Source organism: Haemaphysalis longicornis, unplaced genomic scaffold, assembly GCF_048455015.1.
Source record: "Haemaphysalis longicornis isolate Haplotype H1 unplaced genomic scaffold, Haemaphysalis longicornis Haplotype H1 scaffold_1, whole genome shotgun sequence".
NCBI classification, from domain to species: Eukaryota; Metazoa; Arthropoda; class Arachnida; order Ixodida; family Ixodidae; genus Haemaphysalis; species Haemaphysalis longicornis.
Window position 1 is genome coordinate 444,396,993 of NW_027526203.1, and position 16,718 is coordinate 444,413,710.

The window sequence follows — 16,718 nt, forward strand, 5'->3', positions numbered from 1 at the left end:
TCAGCAAAAAAGCATCGAGAGTAGGGTTAAGCCTCCACTATTTCATTTTTGTTTTTATTTAAAAAAAAGAGTGAGCAGTGCGCCTACGTGAAAGGAAGGCCGCGTTTTTGTAGCATACGCCGTTCGTAGAACAACAGCCCCGTACTAAGAAGATTGTAGCTAGTTAGAAATGTTGCAGGTAAATAAAAACATTGTTACTCAGATTTCTCAAGGATTTGCTTAAACGGTATGTTTACTTTCGTCGTGCATAATAAACAATAAACCCAGTCCCACCGAATGTGAAAGCCGCTGAAACAGCGGAGCTGTGGTTATCTTTACGGAGATTCCGCTTAAAGGCCGACCTCCATGCAGCGAAATGTAGGCGAAAAGGCGACGAACGTCGCCCGGCGGCGGCCGCTCCGCCGCCGGCATCGGAAATACGGCTGTTCGCCGGCGATCTACGCGAGCTAGATGTCGAACGCGCGGCGGCGAACGCGACCGGAAGCGGCAAACTGCATTTGGAGGCCCCAGCCAATCACAGCCTGGTACTTCCTTGTACTTCCTGTCCTGTCTTCCATCGGCGGCGTTCGCAGCATCACCTGGCATCTCGTTGCGTGGAGGTTGGGGTGGACGAAAACTGAGTGGCGCGTCAAACCGCGGCTTCCGCCGCGTCAAGTCCGCCGAGAAACTACGCTGCATGGAGGTCGGCCTTAACTTCTGCTTCTTTCTCGTGCGTAATGTTAGAGTCGCCTTAGCGGCAAACTGTCAGATAATCTTATTCCGGGTGGTTCCGGTGAAACATCAGTTACAGCCGTTTTCTCCATGTATTGACAGCAGACAGTAATTCCGTAACGTTTACAACGTCACTGTGAAGTAAATACTTATAACACTTAAATTAAAATCCGCGCAAAGGTAGAGTCGTCTTAGCTGCTAATTGTCATTTAGCTGCTAATAAAATTTGTGTTGGGATAATTTTGATAATACACGACGCAAAGCCGTTTTCTGTAATCACAGTCCCTCTGTAGATGGCCCTGCTTCACTGCGCAACAGGCAATGTGGGAAAACCAGCTCACAAAGACCAAGCTAAGCTTACACTAATCTTCCTGCAGTGTGCTTCGCCACTTAACATAAGTACATTGCTGGGAAGACGTGTCTTCAGGGTCACTAAAAGCCGTTCAATATATCAAAATATGAAGGTCCTAGAAGCTCTTTTTTTTTGTGTGTGTGAATTTTTCTATCTGAGAGCCAGGGTTTCGAACCGGGGCCGTAACCGAAACGAACCCGTAAAATGAACCCGCCAAACTCATTCTACTATTACGTGTAGCTGCGGGTACCTATCAACGTCATTAGACCTCTAAGCGTAACGTTACACCTAACGTCATGGAACTCCAAGGGAAGCGTTGGCCAATACACATCTGCGGGCATGTGCTACTCGGTCCATATGTAGCACTACGGGATTTCACGCGCGCATAGGGACCCCGAGAATATTCCAACCAAATGAGGCTAACAGCTTCGCTGTCAAAGAATGTAACTAATCTTGCTGCATGGAGGCTCTATACCGTAAATAAGCACCGTGGCGACTCAAGAGAGGCGACAACAAAGAAGAGAAAAACGAATAACTAGTCTAAGCATCTCGCATGCAGCCGGCGATCATCATTATCATTTGGCCCTGAGGGCAGGTTTGCCGGCCCCGAGAAGGCGGCCAGACACGAAAGCGTTCGAATCTCGCGCACCCGCTGATGCCCTCCGCCAGCTGCTTGTGTCCAGCGCCAAAGGACGATTCCGTTTGTCAAGTCCCGCAGCAAGATGAGCGAGAACGGTGTCGGCCGCCTTCACCACCGCTTGGACGTGCTAGACCTGTGCGTCAAAATATCGGAGCTTCCAACCGAAGACGCCCCCGTATTGAAGGCTGCCCAGGCCACGCTCGAGGAGGCTCTCCAGACGAAGCGGGAAATCGACGAACTCATCCAGCGCTACGAACAACTAAAAAAGGAAGAGGATGCCCTGGTCTCCCAAGTCGAGCTGCGGCTGGGACTCGCTGAACTCATGAAGGCCTTTCTGGATGGGCTGCTGCCGTCGACTCCCGGGAGCGTAGCTGAAGGCGAATCCACTGATGGACCTGCGGACCTCCCCAGGGTGGATGCCAAGGGCCCCCAAGACATCAAGCACATCGCGTTCCTGACATCGGAAGAATTCACGCGCGTGCCGAAATACGTGAGGGGCCGCTTCACGATCAGCGAGCTCGACGAGCTCGTGATCTCCTTCAACGAGGCGCTGGACGCCAAGTACGAATGCTGGCGCTGCCGGAATACCGCCTGAAAGAATCGCAGACGAAGAAGGTGGCCGCCTATCGGCAGCAGGAGACCGCTGACACGAAAGGGAGGGCTGCGCTTTCTAACAGACGGCGACCTCTCGACCAAAGGCAGCGCATTTGAATCTTGAACCATGGTCGGCAATTTCTCACTCTAGATACGTCACTGCAAGAAGGTGCCCGAGATCCACTATCCGCAGTGCATTGTGCGGTGTGTGGGGGTGTGAAGTGCGTACTTTTTCCGAACACGACTGCGCGACATTTCGACTGCCCGCGACGCTCTCTGAATATTTTTGCTTTAAGTTTATCCAATGTGTTTTGTCATTTTCTAGCGCCTACAGTTTCCCCAACCAGCGGCATTAGGTGATCCGCAAGCCATACTGATTCTGTGCTGCCGATATGAAATATAAATGACCCCGCGTGGCAACGACCGTGTAATATCCACCCACAAGAGTTTAGGTGATGCGGTCATTATTAACTCAGTTATCACCGTCAAAAAGAGCGCTTGCTTACGTTTCTCCCGCCCACGTCATTCGCAACTCGGCGGAAGTAACGTTTCGCTGGCTTGGAACGACGGCTGGCGAGATCTTCCTCACGCGTTCCCCAAACCTCTAGTCTAGGCCTTTGTCCAATAGGTTGCTTGCCTAAAGCCCCTCGGGAGTGTATACCCATCTGTTGTGCGCGCAGTGATGTTCGAGAATTACCGTAGCTAGATCGCGCTCGCGACTCACGGACATGGCGGCCTTCAGGAGAAATTCCCGCAGAATGCTTTTTAACGCGAACAAAAAACAAACTTTCTATGCGGCGCAATTGAACCCTAGCAGCTTACACAACTGCTTTTCATAAGGTGCATGCATAGTATTGCGAAAAGATGTATTATGACGCATTAATGAAATTCCTCTGGGCTCTTGATTGATTGTAGGGTTTAACGCGCCCACGCAACGCAGGCGATCAGGCGCGCCGTAGTGGAGGGCTCCGGATTAATTTTGACCACCTGGGGATCTGTAACATGCGCTCAAATCTCGTACACACGGGCGTTTTTGCTTAATTCGCATCCATCAGAAAAGCGGCCGTCGCGGCCGGGAAACGAACCCGCGTCCTCGTGCTCAGTAGCACAACGCCTTAGCCACTCAGCCACCGCGGCGGGTCCCTCTGGGCACGTACGCCTGCTTATGTGCTTTGGAGGTGTAAGCTATGTGATACTTATTAACCGCTCTTTCACTGCTGTGTCGCTTTTGCGTTTCTTTTCGATTTCGTTTCTTTGTCTTTTCGCGAAAATTAACTTGACCGCCTTATTTTCCTCTATGTTTGGATTTCTTTCTTCGCTCTCGTTGCTTAACCTTACGCCAAGAATTACGCCAGCGAGCAGACTGGCACACGCCACAGCGTCACCATAATCAAGGATCTGCGCTCCTTTTCTACTCACGTTCACGTATCACGCGGCACGCACTGCTCTATAACTTTTAAGTTTCGGATTCACCGTTTTTTGAATTTTGTGAAACGAGCACGCCAGCCCCTGAAAGCTCGCGGTTCCTGGCCCAAGTGGCTAGGTATCAAGTGGCTAGTTATCACGAATGATGAAACATGAACGACAAGAACGACAACTACTTTTGTTCCACCTAGCTGTGGCAACGTAGCGTGCTGGACTGCTACTGTGGAAACCTGGATTTAAACATTATTGGATGACACGTGTTTTTTATCTATTCTTTGGCTGCCCCTCGGTAGCCGTTTTCTTAACCGGACCACAACTACTACAGCAACGACGACGACTGTTCTACGCAGAATGGGGCGCTTAAGGCTGTCGCCTTAAAAACCGCAAAGGCGAACCCGATACTGTGTAAGGCCGAGCTCAGACTTTTTCCGCAACTGTCGTAATAACCTCAAAGAATGACATCATTTCAAGTCTCAGCCAACCGAACTGCGTGACACGCCGTTTTTTTACGTCCATATAGATAACGATACGGCTTTTGCGTCGGTAGTCTGAACATAGCCTAAGCGGTGTCGGGTAATAATACTTAAGGCCGGGTTCAGACTGTTGCCGCAACTGTCGTTATAACCTTAAAGAATGACGTCATTTCACGCCTCAGCCAACCCAACTGCATGGCACGCCGTTTTTTCACGTCCATAGATCACGATACGGCGTTTGCGTCGGTAGTCTGCACATAGCCTAACGAAAAGTGTTAATGATGAAGGAAAGCAGACGATGCAGGGACGACGCTTGAGCGATACCGGAAGTGAACAAAATATAAACTAACCAATAACATAGATCCCTGCTTCGTGAATTCCAAATGCCACGGTGACCCACAATTGCGGCAAAAGATGCATGCCGTGGACTCGAAATAAGCGCGAAAAAAAGGTGGCAAACTTTGCAGCGTTATGGTGCGCTTCGATCGCGCTGTTCGCGAAAAAAAAAAATAGAAAAGTTGCATTCGGCCGTTTACTTGTCCTCCAGCATGCCACGTCATGATTGCGCGAGTTTATTTCCCATCTTCTATACGTGTATGGCCTTCTAAAACAGTCTTAAATTAAATGTTCACGTATTTCGACAGCGAAGCGGCTAGTGCGACTATAGAAGCACTCGAAAGCGTTCTACGCGTCTTTTCTGCCATTGGAGAATTTAACGATGAACCGATACGCTTGCAGGCTCCAGTGGTAATGTCAGAAGCGATGGCCGTGAAAATACGGGACGTGTAGATTGAACTGTTAGACTCCGCGACTATAATTACCAATCATTCTGAGGGAGCAGCGCAAACTAGACAGGACAAAAGGGGTAGGACACAACACGAGCGCTTACTAACAACTGAAGTTTTTATTAGAAATTGGAAGAACATATAATTACCAAATGCGTGTTTTCGCCCAAGTTAGAGGCGTTGTACGAAGCGCGTAGAATGTTTGCGCCGTGTTGCGAGAAAACTAAATGCTGAAGAGCTCAAGTTTGCTGCGGATGTATAGCACACGGCATGACTGGTGGGCAGTCATAGCTTAGAATGCGTGCATGTACTCGTAGTTTTGGTTAAATACTTACGGGGCACCTAAGCTTTCTTTTTTTTTATGGGATTCTCTTCTCGTTGGGTTGTTAAAGCATCTGTTTGGGTGGATGGGTTGATTTCGCTGCCAACGGAAAAAGTTTTAATGTTAATGGGCAATGAACTTTTGACGACTGCTATCACCGTCACCCTCCGGTCTCCCTGAGTACAGCGGGCGAGAATTGTGGACTGCTATGTTGATGTCGCAGCCTTACCGCAAATGAAGGAGGATGAACATAGGAAATACTCTAGGTCCATTTGTAGAGGGCGGTGGTTGGGGTGAGAATGGAGTTCTGCGGTGGCTTGAAGGGACACAAACTTGATATATGTCCCTGGGGAGAAAGGGGGGAGGGCGGGGCTGTGTGGATGGACTGGGTCGGCGTCAGAGCAGAGTCTGATGTCTAGACTGCTCGTGTGAGACCGGTATTCGGGGGAGAATTGTGGGCCACCCGTTTAACGTCCTGCAGTGGACACAAGCAGGATGCTGCTGCTGCCGATTATGATGATGATAATTACGTGCAATAAGTGCAGGTAGCGGTAGGGGAAGGGGTGTCTGCAATACGAAGACTTATGAGGTTTGATGGGTCATTTGTAGAGAGTGTGAATGGGCTGTAGCGCGTGAATTTAGGAGAAAACCAGATATGCATGGTGCACACTGATGAATCGGCTGCTGTCACCTTCGCTGCGCGAACAGCCTGCGTGGGCGTGTTTTTAGGCCTATATTAACGGTGAGCAACGTCAAACTCATACTACTACGTCAAACTGCGTGTACACCGGTGTTTGACGTTAGACCCCAAAGTGTAACTTTAGGGCTAACGTTGGCCCGTCGTGGACCCGAAGGAGACGTCAGTCCATCGCATACTCCATTTCGCAGCCGCATGACACGTCGCAGCCAATTGGGTGGTCAGGCCGACGCATACCACCGTGCCTAGCCAATGGGGATGTTAGGACACTGCCGTTCGTAGCCAATGGGAGTCTTGATTGGAGGATTCTGCCTGCACGCAGCCAATGGGCATTTTGCTGATAAGTTCAGGCCACAGGGATCTGGGGATACCGCTTTTTTCGCCAACTGCGCCATGTAACGCGTTAGTGATGCAATAATATACGCAATATCCCAATAATTACCCAATAACTGGCGCAATTATATACGAAGTCGCGCACTCAGGTGGAACAATAACATTATTTAGAGTGTCGTACAGAGTTCCGGAGACAAGTTGCGCGGCGTGGACGGTTCCTGAATGCGGGCAAGACGATCAGATAAAGTAATTTGGGAGGATAGGCGCAGGCCAAGAGGAATCTCCGTTTCGTGCGATTACGTAACACGAATGCGCAATCATACGCATTTGTAGTTCATGGGAACTGTCGGCCTCGGAGGGGAGGAAGTTAGCTGAATTTTTTTAAAAATTACCGTCCCTTCCCAATAAAAGTCGAGAGAAGCGCGCGAGCTTTCTCACATCAAAACTAAGTGAAAACCTTCGCCATAAGTGCGTCCAACTTTCGCTGAAAGTGCGTCCAATCGATCGTCGAGCGTCCAAAGACCCAAATCACAAACTAAGAACGAACCCATGCGACGACGATTTTTCCCGCACTAAGTAAACGCATCTACGAGCGATGTAAATGTATACCGATACGTGGTTTATGAAAAAAAAGATACACTATTGTACTCCTTCTTCATGATCAATGCGCGTCTCATGTAGAACCATTCCTCTTTCGCGATTTTCAAGTGACCGTTTTGACTCTATGGAAGCCCGGTTTCAAGCACGCTTCGTGAGTCAAGAGATCTTATCAGAGATTTTCGGTCGACCAACCGGTCTACAGTGGGGAAATTCATTAGTTTTTTGACCAGACGCCATCGGTCCCACTAAGGAAGCTTTCGCTTAAAAAAAATGTTTCGTATTGGGGAGGAGATTTTAGAGTGGCGCCCCTAGCGGCGCCAACGAGAAACTGAATAGAGGGGAAACAAAGCAGACGACACAGGCTTTTTCACGTAGCCGAAGACGCACCTTAAATTTCGGGAGAACGATATTTTGCCATTCATCCAATTCTAGGGAGCACTTTTGAGTATATGTTGATCTGAAAGAATTACTCCAACTGTACTAATTTCCCGAGAAGATTTTGCTCTCTGTTTTACAGCGTTTTGTCCGAACTAAAACCCCACTTACCTAACAGCCGTCCCTCTGCGAGAGCTGCCGCACACAGTCACGGAGCAAGCACACAGTCATTCTTACCACGGCTATGAGAATCCGTACAACTGCTGCACGAGAAAAGTTACTAAAAGAAGAAACAGAGGAACGAAGTCTCCAACGTTGTTTAGTTCTCGGCATTCGAATGAAATTCCAGTTTGGTAAGAAACTGCATTCGCGTCGGTGTACTGGTCCCCCGACAGGTGCAAAATTTTGTCTCCCCCACTGAACATAGCCCCACCCAGTAGACGCTGAAGGCGGCAGAGTTATAATACCTTCACAGGCTCTCGCAGACTATACACGTGCAAATACGCGTGACACTGACCTGGTTATAAACGCGTAAAAAGCTCCGCTAAATTCGCTAATCGCGCACGGCTGTAAGAGCCACCGAACTGCCCTAACGGCTGCCCGCGCTTCCTTCGCGTGCTATCGTTCAGGAGAGGGGAACAAAAGATCAGTGACCTCCCGCATTTTTGTGTATTTGTATTGATTGCGACCATCCAATAAGCGCAGAGTGTTGGGGAAAGACAAGAGAAGGGGGGGGGGGGTTGGAGGCGGCGGACAATTTCCCCGTCCGTATCGTTCCCTGCCTCAACGTCAACTTGTCTTTCTTTGTAGGCATTTATTTGCAGACAGCCACGGGTCGCGTGATTGTTTAGATTAATGAGTGTTAGTGTCGCGGCGACAGCTTCCGTTTGAAACGTACTGGTTTTCTCGACGGGCTAAGGCTGCGCAGGAATTGTGCGCTTATCGCTCGTTGAGTTAGCTCGTCTGTGGCCATATGTGTCGGCGTGCAGTGTGTCCCATAGAGTTATGAAACTCTATGGTGTGTACATCTCGCGATGTACTTGTGCTTGGTCCATCACTGTCTGCGTGTCAGCTCGCCCGTCTTATATGCGCTGCCGTCTCTCCGTGCGACGACGTCTAATGACCATTGGATACCGATTCACATAACAGAGTGTGTGGCGCTGCCTATTATGTGCGGATTATGGGTCGTCCGCGCTGGGAGCGTGTTTTGCGTTGCTACCTGTAAGTACCGCGGTCCTGACTGTTGCGCAAAAGGTGCAAAATTAAAAAAGAAATCGTTCTCTGTTTTTGTGCTAAGCTCGTTTTTTTTTTTTTCGTTCAACGAGCCGTATCCTAGCATTTCTTCATGAGCGCTTTCATCTGGGAAACATCAGCTTGTTTTAACGGTGCCCTGCGGCGTGAGCGTTGCAGGTGACCGGCTCTGATGTTACTTGTACTATTACAGCACACAATGAGCCCGATCTAGCCACCCGAATCGGTACCAGCGTCCAACGCGACACGGCACCTGACCTTACACTCTCCCACTGCCTTGGTCCGGCCAGTTGGGAACCTACTCCACATACACTGGGTAGTGACCATTATATTACCGAACTCAACACCTCACTGCATGCAGCTATCCCCCCATGAATATCCCACTCACACTACGATCACAGATTGGGACGCTTTCCGATTAGACAGCCAACACATACCACCCCCACAGAGTGGCACAGAGGAGGACTTAGAGGATTGGGTCTCTAACATTCTGCGCACAAAACGAGAGCACGAATGCCCAATCGACCCGGACATTTCTGCGGAGTATGTAGACTCCAAAATGCTTCACCTTTTGGAAGCGTATGGTAGTCTCGAGCGACGGTGGGAGCGTCACAAATACCGCCATCGCCTCCGCCGCAAGTTAAATCTACTTCGCCAGGAAATCACCAAACATTCAACCTATTTGGCCAGAACTAGCTGGATCCAACTGTGCGATGATATGAGGGGCAAGCTTTCCATGCGTCACACACGGGCATTACTCCGCCATCTCCTCGATCCCACAAAATCTCGAACGCACCAACACACGTGTATAACCCAGCTTCTCCATGGTTTAAACCTGTCCCAAGAGGATATCCTTCGCCAACTCCACGCTACATACATTCCGAAGCCATTTCCTTCTGACTCCAGCCCTCTTTCTACACCGGCACCCCCAATTCGGAGCTAGATGCTGAAATTACGCGAGAGGAGGTAGAGGCAGCATTACACGCCCTTTGCCGGCAAACAGCTCCTGGCCCAGACAAAATCTCGAATAAAGTTCTTCGCCATCTGGATGACACATGTATGGACCACCTCACCCAACTCTTCAATACACACTGGAAAGCTGGTACACTACCTCGGAGTTGGAAACACTCCGATATCACTTTAATTCCCAAGCCAGCCAAACCTCTCGCACTGCCCAATCTCCGACCAATCTCGCTCACCTCCTGTCTCGGAAAACTTTTCGAACACGTCATCCACAATCAACTATCCGCACACCTTGAAGAACATTCCCTCCTTCCCCCCAACCTCATAGGCTTCCGCCCCGGGCTGTCCACACAGGACGCCCTTCTTCAAATTCCCCATGACATTCTACAACACCCTCCCGCCAGAGACTATGCGGCAACCCTCGCCTTAGATCTCCATAAGGCATTTGATAAGGCATCTCCACAAGGCACTCCGCCATTCTTAGCTCCATTAACACACTACACCTAGGCGATCGCACATACACCTACATACGTAATTTCCTCTCCGATCGCACCGCCACCCTCCGATTGGGCACCGTCAAATCAAACACTTTCGACATGCCTAACAGAGGCATCCCCCAAGGGGCCGTTCTTTCGCCTCTACTATTTAATCTCGCCATGCTTCCTCTTGTGAACGCTCTAGAAAATATACCGTCCCTCCACTCCACAATATACGCGGATGATATTACACTTTGGGTCACGCAAGGCAGCGACGCCCACATAGAGGCCACACTTTCAGCAGCGGCTGCCACAGTCTCCCGTCTTGCTGCACAAGCAGGCTTGACTTGCTCGGCCCGTAAATCAGCACTCCTGCTCCTCCCTCCACCTAGGGTTAGACCCACTCCCTCTACCCCCATTTAGGTAATGTGGGACGGACAACCAATCCCCCCGGTCTCCCAGCTTCGCCTTCTCGGCATGCATCTACAAGCCAACAGGAACAGCACAGCCACTATAAATCTCTTGCGCACTCACACCATCCAAACTATTGGTCTCATTAGACGTATCGCGTCTAGGAGAGATGGACTAATGGAATTAGAACGGCTGCGACTTGTGCAGTGCTTCCTGGTGAGCCGTTTTTGCTATCACCTCCCGTACAAACAGCTCATCCCCTCTCAACGCACACTTCCCTCGATGCCTTACTTCGAAGAGCCTATCGCTCCGTGCTGCTACTTCCCCCACATGCCCCCACCCAACGACTCCTCGCGCTTGGTATACATAATATCATAGATGAACTAATCGAAGCCCATCGCCTGGCCCAGCTCATGCGCCTTTCCCAGACCCCGATTGGTCGGCGAATCCTCGATAGAATTAGTGCCAACCCCCCGCTTCTATTAGATCCTCCAGCTCACATCCTCCGCCTTCTCCGCGCACATCTCCACATTAAGCCGATCCCGCGACATATGCATCCAGCCTACCACCGCGGACGCCGTCTAGCCCGAGCCCAAGCACACCTCTCCCGCTACCCTCCCTCTGAGCACACTCTCTACGTAGACGCAGCGGCCTACCCCACCCGTCCTGCCTTCGCACTCGCTGTAGTAGGCGCTTCTGCAACAATCCCTCAGGTCTCAGCTACAGCCGCCACCACCTCTTCGGTAACTGCGGAAGAGGCGGCCGTTGCCCTTGCCCTTACTCAATCCCCAGCCCCCCAGATTATTTTATCTGACTCTCAAACTGTCACACGAAATTACACAAAGGGAGTCATTTCCGTAGCTGTCCTCAAAATTCTTCTTAAGAATCCCCCTGCCCACCCCGTGATGCTGCTGTGGACTCCGGCCCACACCGGCGTAGGTTGTAATGAGACGGCACACCAACACACCCGAGCTTTGATATCCCGGGCTCCCGTTTCTTTTACGCCTACACACGGCATCCCCGAAATGTCCCACGCGTACCTACTCACGTACAGGGACATAACTCAACATTACCGCCTCCTCCGCAGGAACCTACCTCCCTCGCACCCTTCACTTACTCCGCCGGCAGCGCACATGTGGCGGCTCTTACAGACCCGCACTTTTCCACACCGCACTCTCCTTGTACACAACCACCCACATCAGTTTGCCTCCCCTCGCTGCCCCTTATGTGGTGCGCTGGACACACTATTCCACTCCCTCTGTGAGTGTCCGCGCGACCCCTTCCCCCTTTCCTCTCCCCCTCTCACTGGGAGCAGGCTCTGGGGAGCTCTGACCTCGCAACGCAAGAAGCCGTCACGGACAGAGCCCTGGACGTCGCGGGGGACCTTTGGGCCTCCGCCACCCCCCACCCTGAACCCTATGCAAAATAAAGTGGCTCTACTACTACTACTACGCGTATTTAATAAAATGAACGCGTTTTTAGACCACTCTCGCGTGCGTTGTTTTGAAGTGAAGGTTGCTAGCAAAAATATATTTTCAGAGCAGCTTTTAGCATGTTCAAGTTTCATTTCGGCGTAGCGTGCACTGTGGGGTATCAATCGTCTTCGCAAGCGGGGCCTTATAAATTGCCGCACTGACTCGCGACTCAATTCGTAGGTATGGAACTTACTACGTACACACAGCGTTCATCAAAAGTGACCTACAGCCAAACTTCTTTTGTGCCCGGTAAGGCAGAACGTTCAATGCGAATTCTCGAAAAACTTGCAACTTGTTGGCTTGTCATGTTCACCACGGGTAAAGTGTCCGACGGAACAGCTGTTCTTTTAAAGAGGTCACGGTCTCTTCACCGCCGCGAATGATTGTAAAGCCTTTTGGGTTGGCTTTTAGTGTCTGTGGCGATTTCTGCCCTGTTATTATCATTTCCGTCTGAGATGTGCCAGAAATACTCTGTGCTGAAGTGTACTACAGACCGAGTCCAACGTTCCTTCAAAATTTCAGCTTTGATATCCAGAGCTTGCGTTGGGTTTCCGGCTGCGGAAAGCAATGCAGGCTAATGCCTGATGTGTATTTCGTAGATTTCCAGTGCCCCACTGCCCATAATTTCCCCGTACATTAAAGGAATCTTGTTTGCCGACTAGTGCCCTATAGAAACCCATGCATTTTTGTCGTTTGTTTCCCCTCTATAGAAATCTAACCGTGGTGCCCCCTAACTTAAGCGGCGCCACCTATAGGACGATCTCTTGGCCAATAGCCCACATCGAGTCTAATGCGATGCAAGAACGCTTCGTCAAGTTTCGACACTTTCTCGGCCCCGAATGAAATGAGCAGTGAGGATCGATCCTGTACACATGGCTGCTCGTAGGTCTTGCGGGAGTTGGTCTTGAGTGAACCGGTGAAGCAAGACCGACACTGTATCGCCTAGTCAAGGGCACACGGATGACGATCTGGATGAGCTGAAGCAGCATCTCGATAGTCCTCGCAGTTGCCAGCCGCACTGAGCAGGAAGCCACTGCAGGAAAAGAGGGCACACGAAGGCCAACGTGTGCAGGTCGTTGATTTCCTGGTTTGGCTGCTCCTGCGGCAATACCTCAGGGTCTGAAAGGCTACACGTGAGTCGGTGGGGATAGCCCATGCGTGAACTGGCGCAGTTGAAATGTGTTGCAATGCAACGAGCAGAGCAACCGCTGACGATGCTCTACGGCCAAGCTTTGCACTGACTGTTGCACGGGTTAAAAATTTCTGGGGTCACTCTTCCTGTAACTGCCATACGAGACCGCCAGATGCTGTGTAGCCCCACGAGCTTAATGAGGTCATGGAGGTATTGTTATTTCAATAGATAGAAACAAGACGCCGTATGAGTCTATCGGCGGGTCCCTTCTCAAACGTTCCTATAAGGAAATGCGAAAACATCGTCCCGGCAGTTTATGAATGTGGGTTCAGTCGTGCCCGACTTCTTACATAACGAACGGTTTGTGTCCCAAGGCCCAAACCTTCTATCCACACCTTGGGCCGTAAGCGTATTCCGTAAACCTGGCCGCCTAGACGCATCGGACGATCGCCTCCTTTTTGCGTCGTACTACGCGAATCGAACAACTAACAAACATGTTTTTAAACCAAGACAACCTAAAAGATACCAAAGTATTCTTATTTTCGACTTTTCGACACGAATGCGTGTGATTGAGCCTACAGAACATGTTGCAGCAAAAAACAACACACACACACACACACACACACACACACACACACACACACACACACACACACACACACACACACACACACACACACACACACACACACACACACACACACACACACACACACGCGCACGCGCACGCGCACGCGCACGCGCACGCACGCACGCACGCACACACACACACACACGCACGCACGCACGCACGCACACGCACACGCACACGCACACGCGCACGCACGCACGCACGCACGCACACACACACACACACACACGCACGCGCACGCACGCACACGCACGCACGCACCCACGCACGCGCACACACACACACACACACACACACACACACACACACACACACACACACACACACACACACGCGCGCGCGATACAATTTGACCTGGATAAGTGAGGAGAAATGGGTCCCTTACCTCTTTCAAAAGCGTGAAACGTGAAAAAACTTTTCGTAAAAACCAGACTTGTATGTAACGCGTTTCAAGTGATGGATTACTTGTAAACGATTACATTGTACTGTAATTTCGTCACTCTGCAGTTTCTCGCTTTAAGGAGCAACAATATTGTAGTTTTTTTTAATTTTTTTCCTGTAATGGGTTAAAAATTACCCATTACAATATTTCTAGACCTTCTTTTTTTTTTTGCGAGAGGGGTTAGATGTGCAGGAGTCACTCAGATCTGTGCAAAAATGGTCAATGCTGTTTTTTTTTTGTGGCACCACTAAGCGCGGAACCTCGACAATTAGTACGCTACTTCACTATGCTTCCTTTTCCGGGTAAATTTTTTGGCACACCGGAGATTACGCCCACGGGTGCAAAAAAAAAAAAAAAAAAAACCTTATCCAGCAAACACGGCTATCACCGCGCCGTGTCCGACTACGTCGACGTCCACCAGAGACATTTTCAGAGTTGTTCTTACTTCTCAATAAAGCGGAGCTGCGCTTTGTAATTTGACAACGTGCACCACTAAAGTAACCTGAACAGAAAATTTGTGGTACGAACGTGCAGATACCCATTTTTCCAACTCGATTCACCGGGGGCTTTGCTATTTATGCCACTCTATTTATGTATGCATAAATGAGCTGCCATAATTAGAAAGCTGTATGAAAAGTAACATGGGAATTAATATATTACCTGAATGTACTTATTGGTTGCTCCTTTCTTTTTTTTTTGGGGGGGGGGGGGCTGTAATTTTAATTGTAACCGGTTACTTTTTTTAGTAACTCGTACAAGTCTGTTAAAAAAATGCATCGAACCTTAACTCCCAGTGCCCACAGTTTGAAACAAATTCGTCCTTGCAGTGTGCTCCCACCAAGAATTCCATACGGAGGTGGCATTGCGCCCCAGGGTCTACTTCGTGCTGTTAGTGTTTGGAGAAAATTTGTGATTTTGAAATCCTTTCGCAATTTAGAATGGTACCCCCAAACTACTTTTCAGCGCGAGAGCACTCAGCCTACTTCTGCCGGTTTCGCATTAATCAAGCAGCCTGCGTCGCAAAGCCTGACGTTACCGTTTAGCGCAACAAAAACCTGACCAAGGACGCCACATACGAGGACAGCTGTGCTCTTAACAGCTCGTATGTATACGTTGTTAATCCTGACGTTAAGCGTCACTTCGAGCCATCGCATACCCGCTTCGCCCCCGCATTCTGCAGCGCGTCAGCCTTTGCGCAAGCGTGTGATAAACGGAAGAATGCGGTAGTCTTGAGACACAATCACGCTAATTAAACATACTAGTCACTTCAGGCCGGACCACACAACGGGCCAAGTCACTCTTTTGGACCGCATTCCACCCACTTGTGAGAGCACGTAACTATAGTTTTCTTGGGCCGCCACCGGAGCGCGCCGCGGCAGACCACGATACCGAGCAGCGTGTCGCACTTGATCTCATGGGCATTTGATAAACGATAATCAAAAACAAGCGCACTCGATTTAAAAAAAAAAGCGAGCCTGCCAGGATTCGAACCTGGAATCTTCTGATCCGTAGTCAGACGCGTTATCCGTTGCGCCACAAGCCCGACGATCGTGAAATGTAGTTTTGACAAATTAATAATATTGAAATTGTTTCGCAATTATAATTGGTAGACCCTGGATGCTTTTTTGTAGCAGAGCACTAGTATGCTGCCTTTGACGATTTTGCGGGAAATTCGTGCAGCCAGTTTCATGAAGTATCATTCATGAGGCCTCATTCGTGGAAGTACAAGTGAAGAACGCCTTCATTAAATACTTCATTAAGGATAGTTCTCTCCGTCTCTCTCTCCCCAATTACGCTTAAGCTGTACCAGCTGCTGCGTAATAGCATTTTTCTCGGTGGCACTTATTTTCTATATTCATATAGCCCCCCAAAAGTGCTAAAAAGCAAGAAAACTAAAGTTCCCATCCCGGTTTGACGCGGGCTGTAGGAGGTATCGCCAGACAGATCCCCGGAGTAAGTTTGCTCATCGGGATCTATTTTAGTGCGGTACTTTATTTTAACGTTGTTGTTTCCGCCCTTCGAACGTATGCCTAATTACGATATTCCTCAAAAGTCAATCTTGGGTCGCTTAGCAGAAAGTTATAAGTTCAAAGTAACCGTTCCCGACTCTAGTTATCACGCGATCTTCTCCACCATCGAACACTCAACCGCCAGAGCCTCTCAGAGTGTCAGGTGCACATGTTTGGGGGTTACCCCACATACGACGCAGTTATTGGCCCTGCCCTTGTGCTACTCATTCGCCCCAATACCCATCCACCGACAGTCTCCCCTTCAACGTCTCCTCTGCTATTCCTGGGAGAGCTGGGTGACTCCCCCTTCAAATATCCCTGAGACATTATGACCCGTACTCTCGGACACTTGCTGCGTGAGTATATATACACAGCCGCATTCGTCGCCGCCTGCCAGTGCCAAACCTTCATGCCCTAACCCGAACTCCACCGCCACCACATAATGAACCAAACTTCCACGATTCAGATGTGAGTCGTGGGTAATAAAGTAATCTGTCTTCCTCTCTATCTATTCTACTCCCTCGGAATTGTCTTGTAAACTTCCATTACTGCTAATGCAAAAGATAATGTCTGACAGCTCCGTAGCTTGCTTAGTGGGCCTATTGCCGTCTTCGCAAACAG

General features: G+C 49.8%; 1 non-coding gene across 1 annotated transcript; it reads right to left on the minus strand.

Moving 5' to 3' along the window:
- Nucleotides 1-15,558: 15,558 nt before the first annotated feature.
- Nucleotides 15,559-15,631, minus strand: Trnar-acg (transfer RNA arginine (anticodon ACG)). The gene has a single exon. It is a non-coding gene; the product is annotated as a tRNA-Arg (tRNA).
- Nucleotides 15,632-16,718: the final 1,087 nt, after the last annotated feature.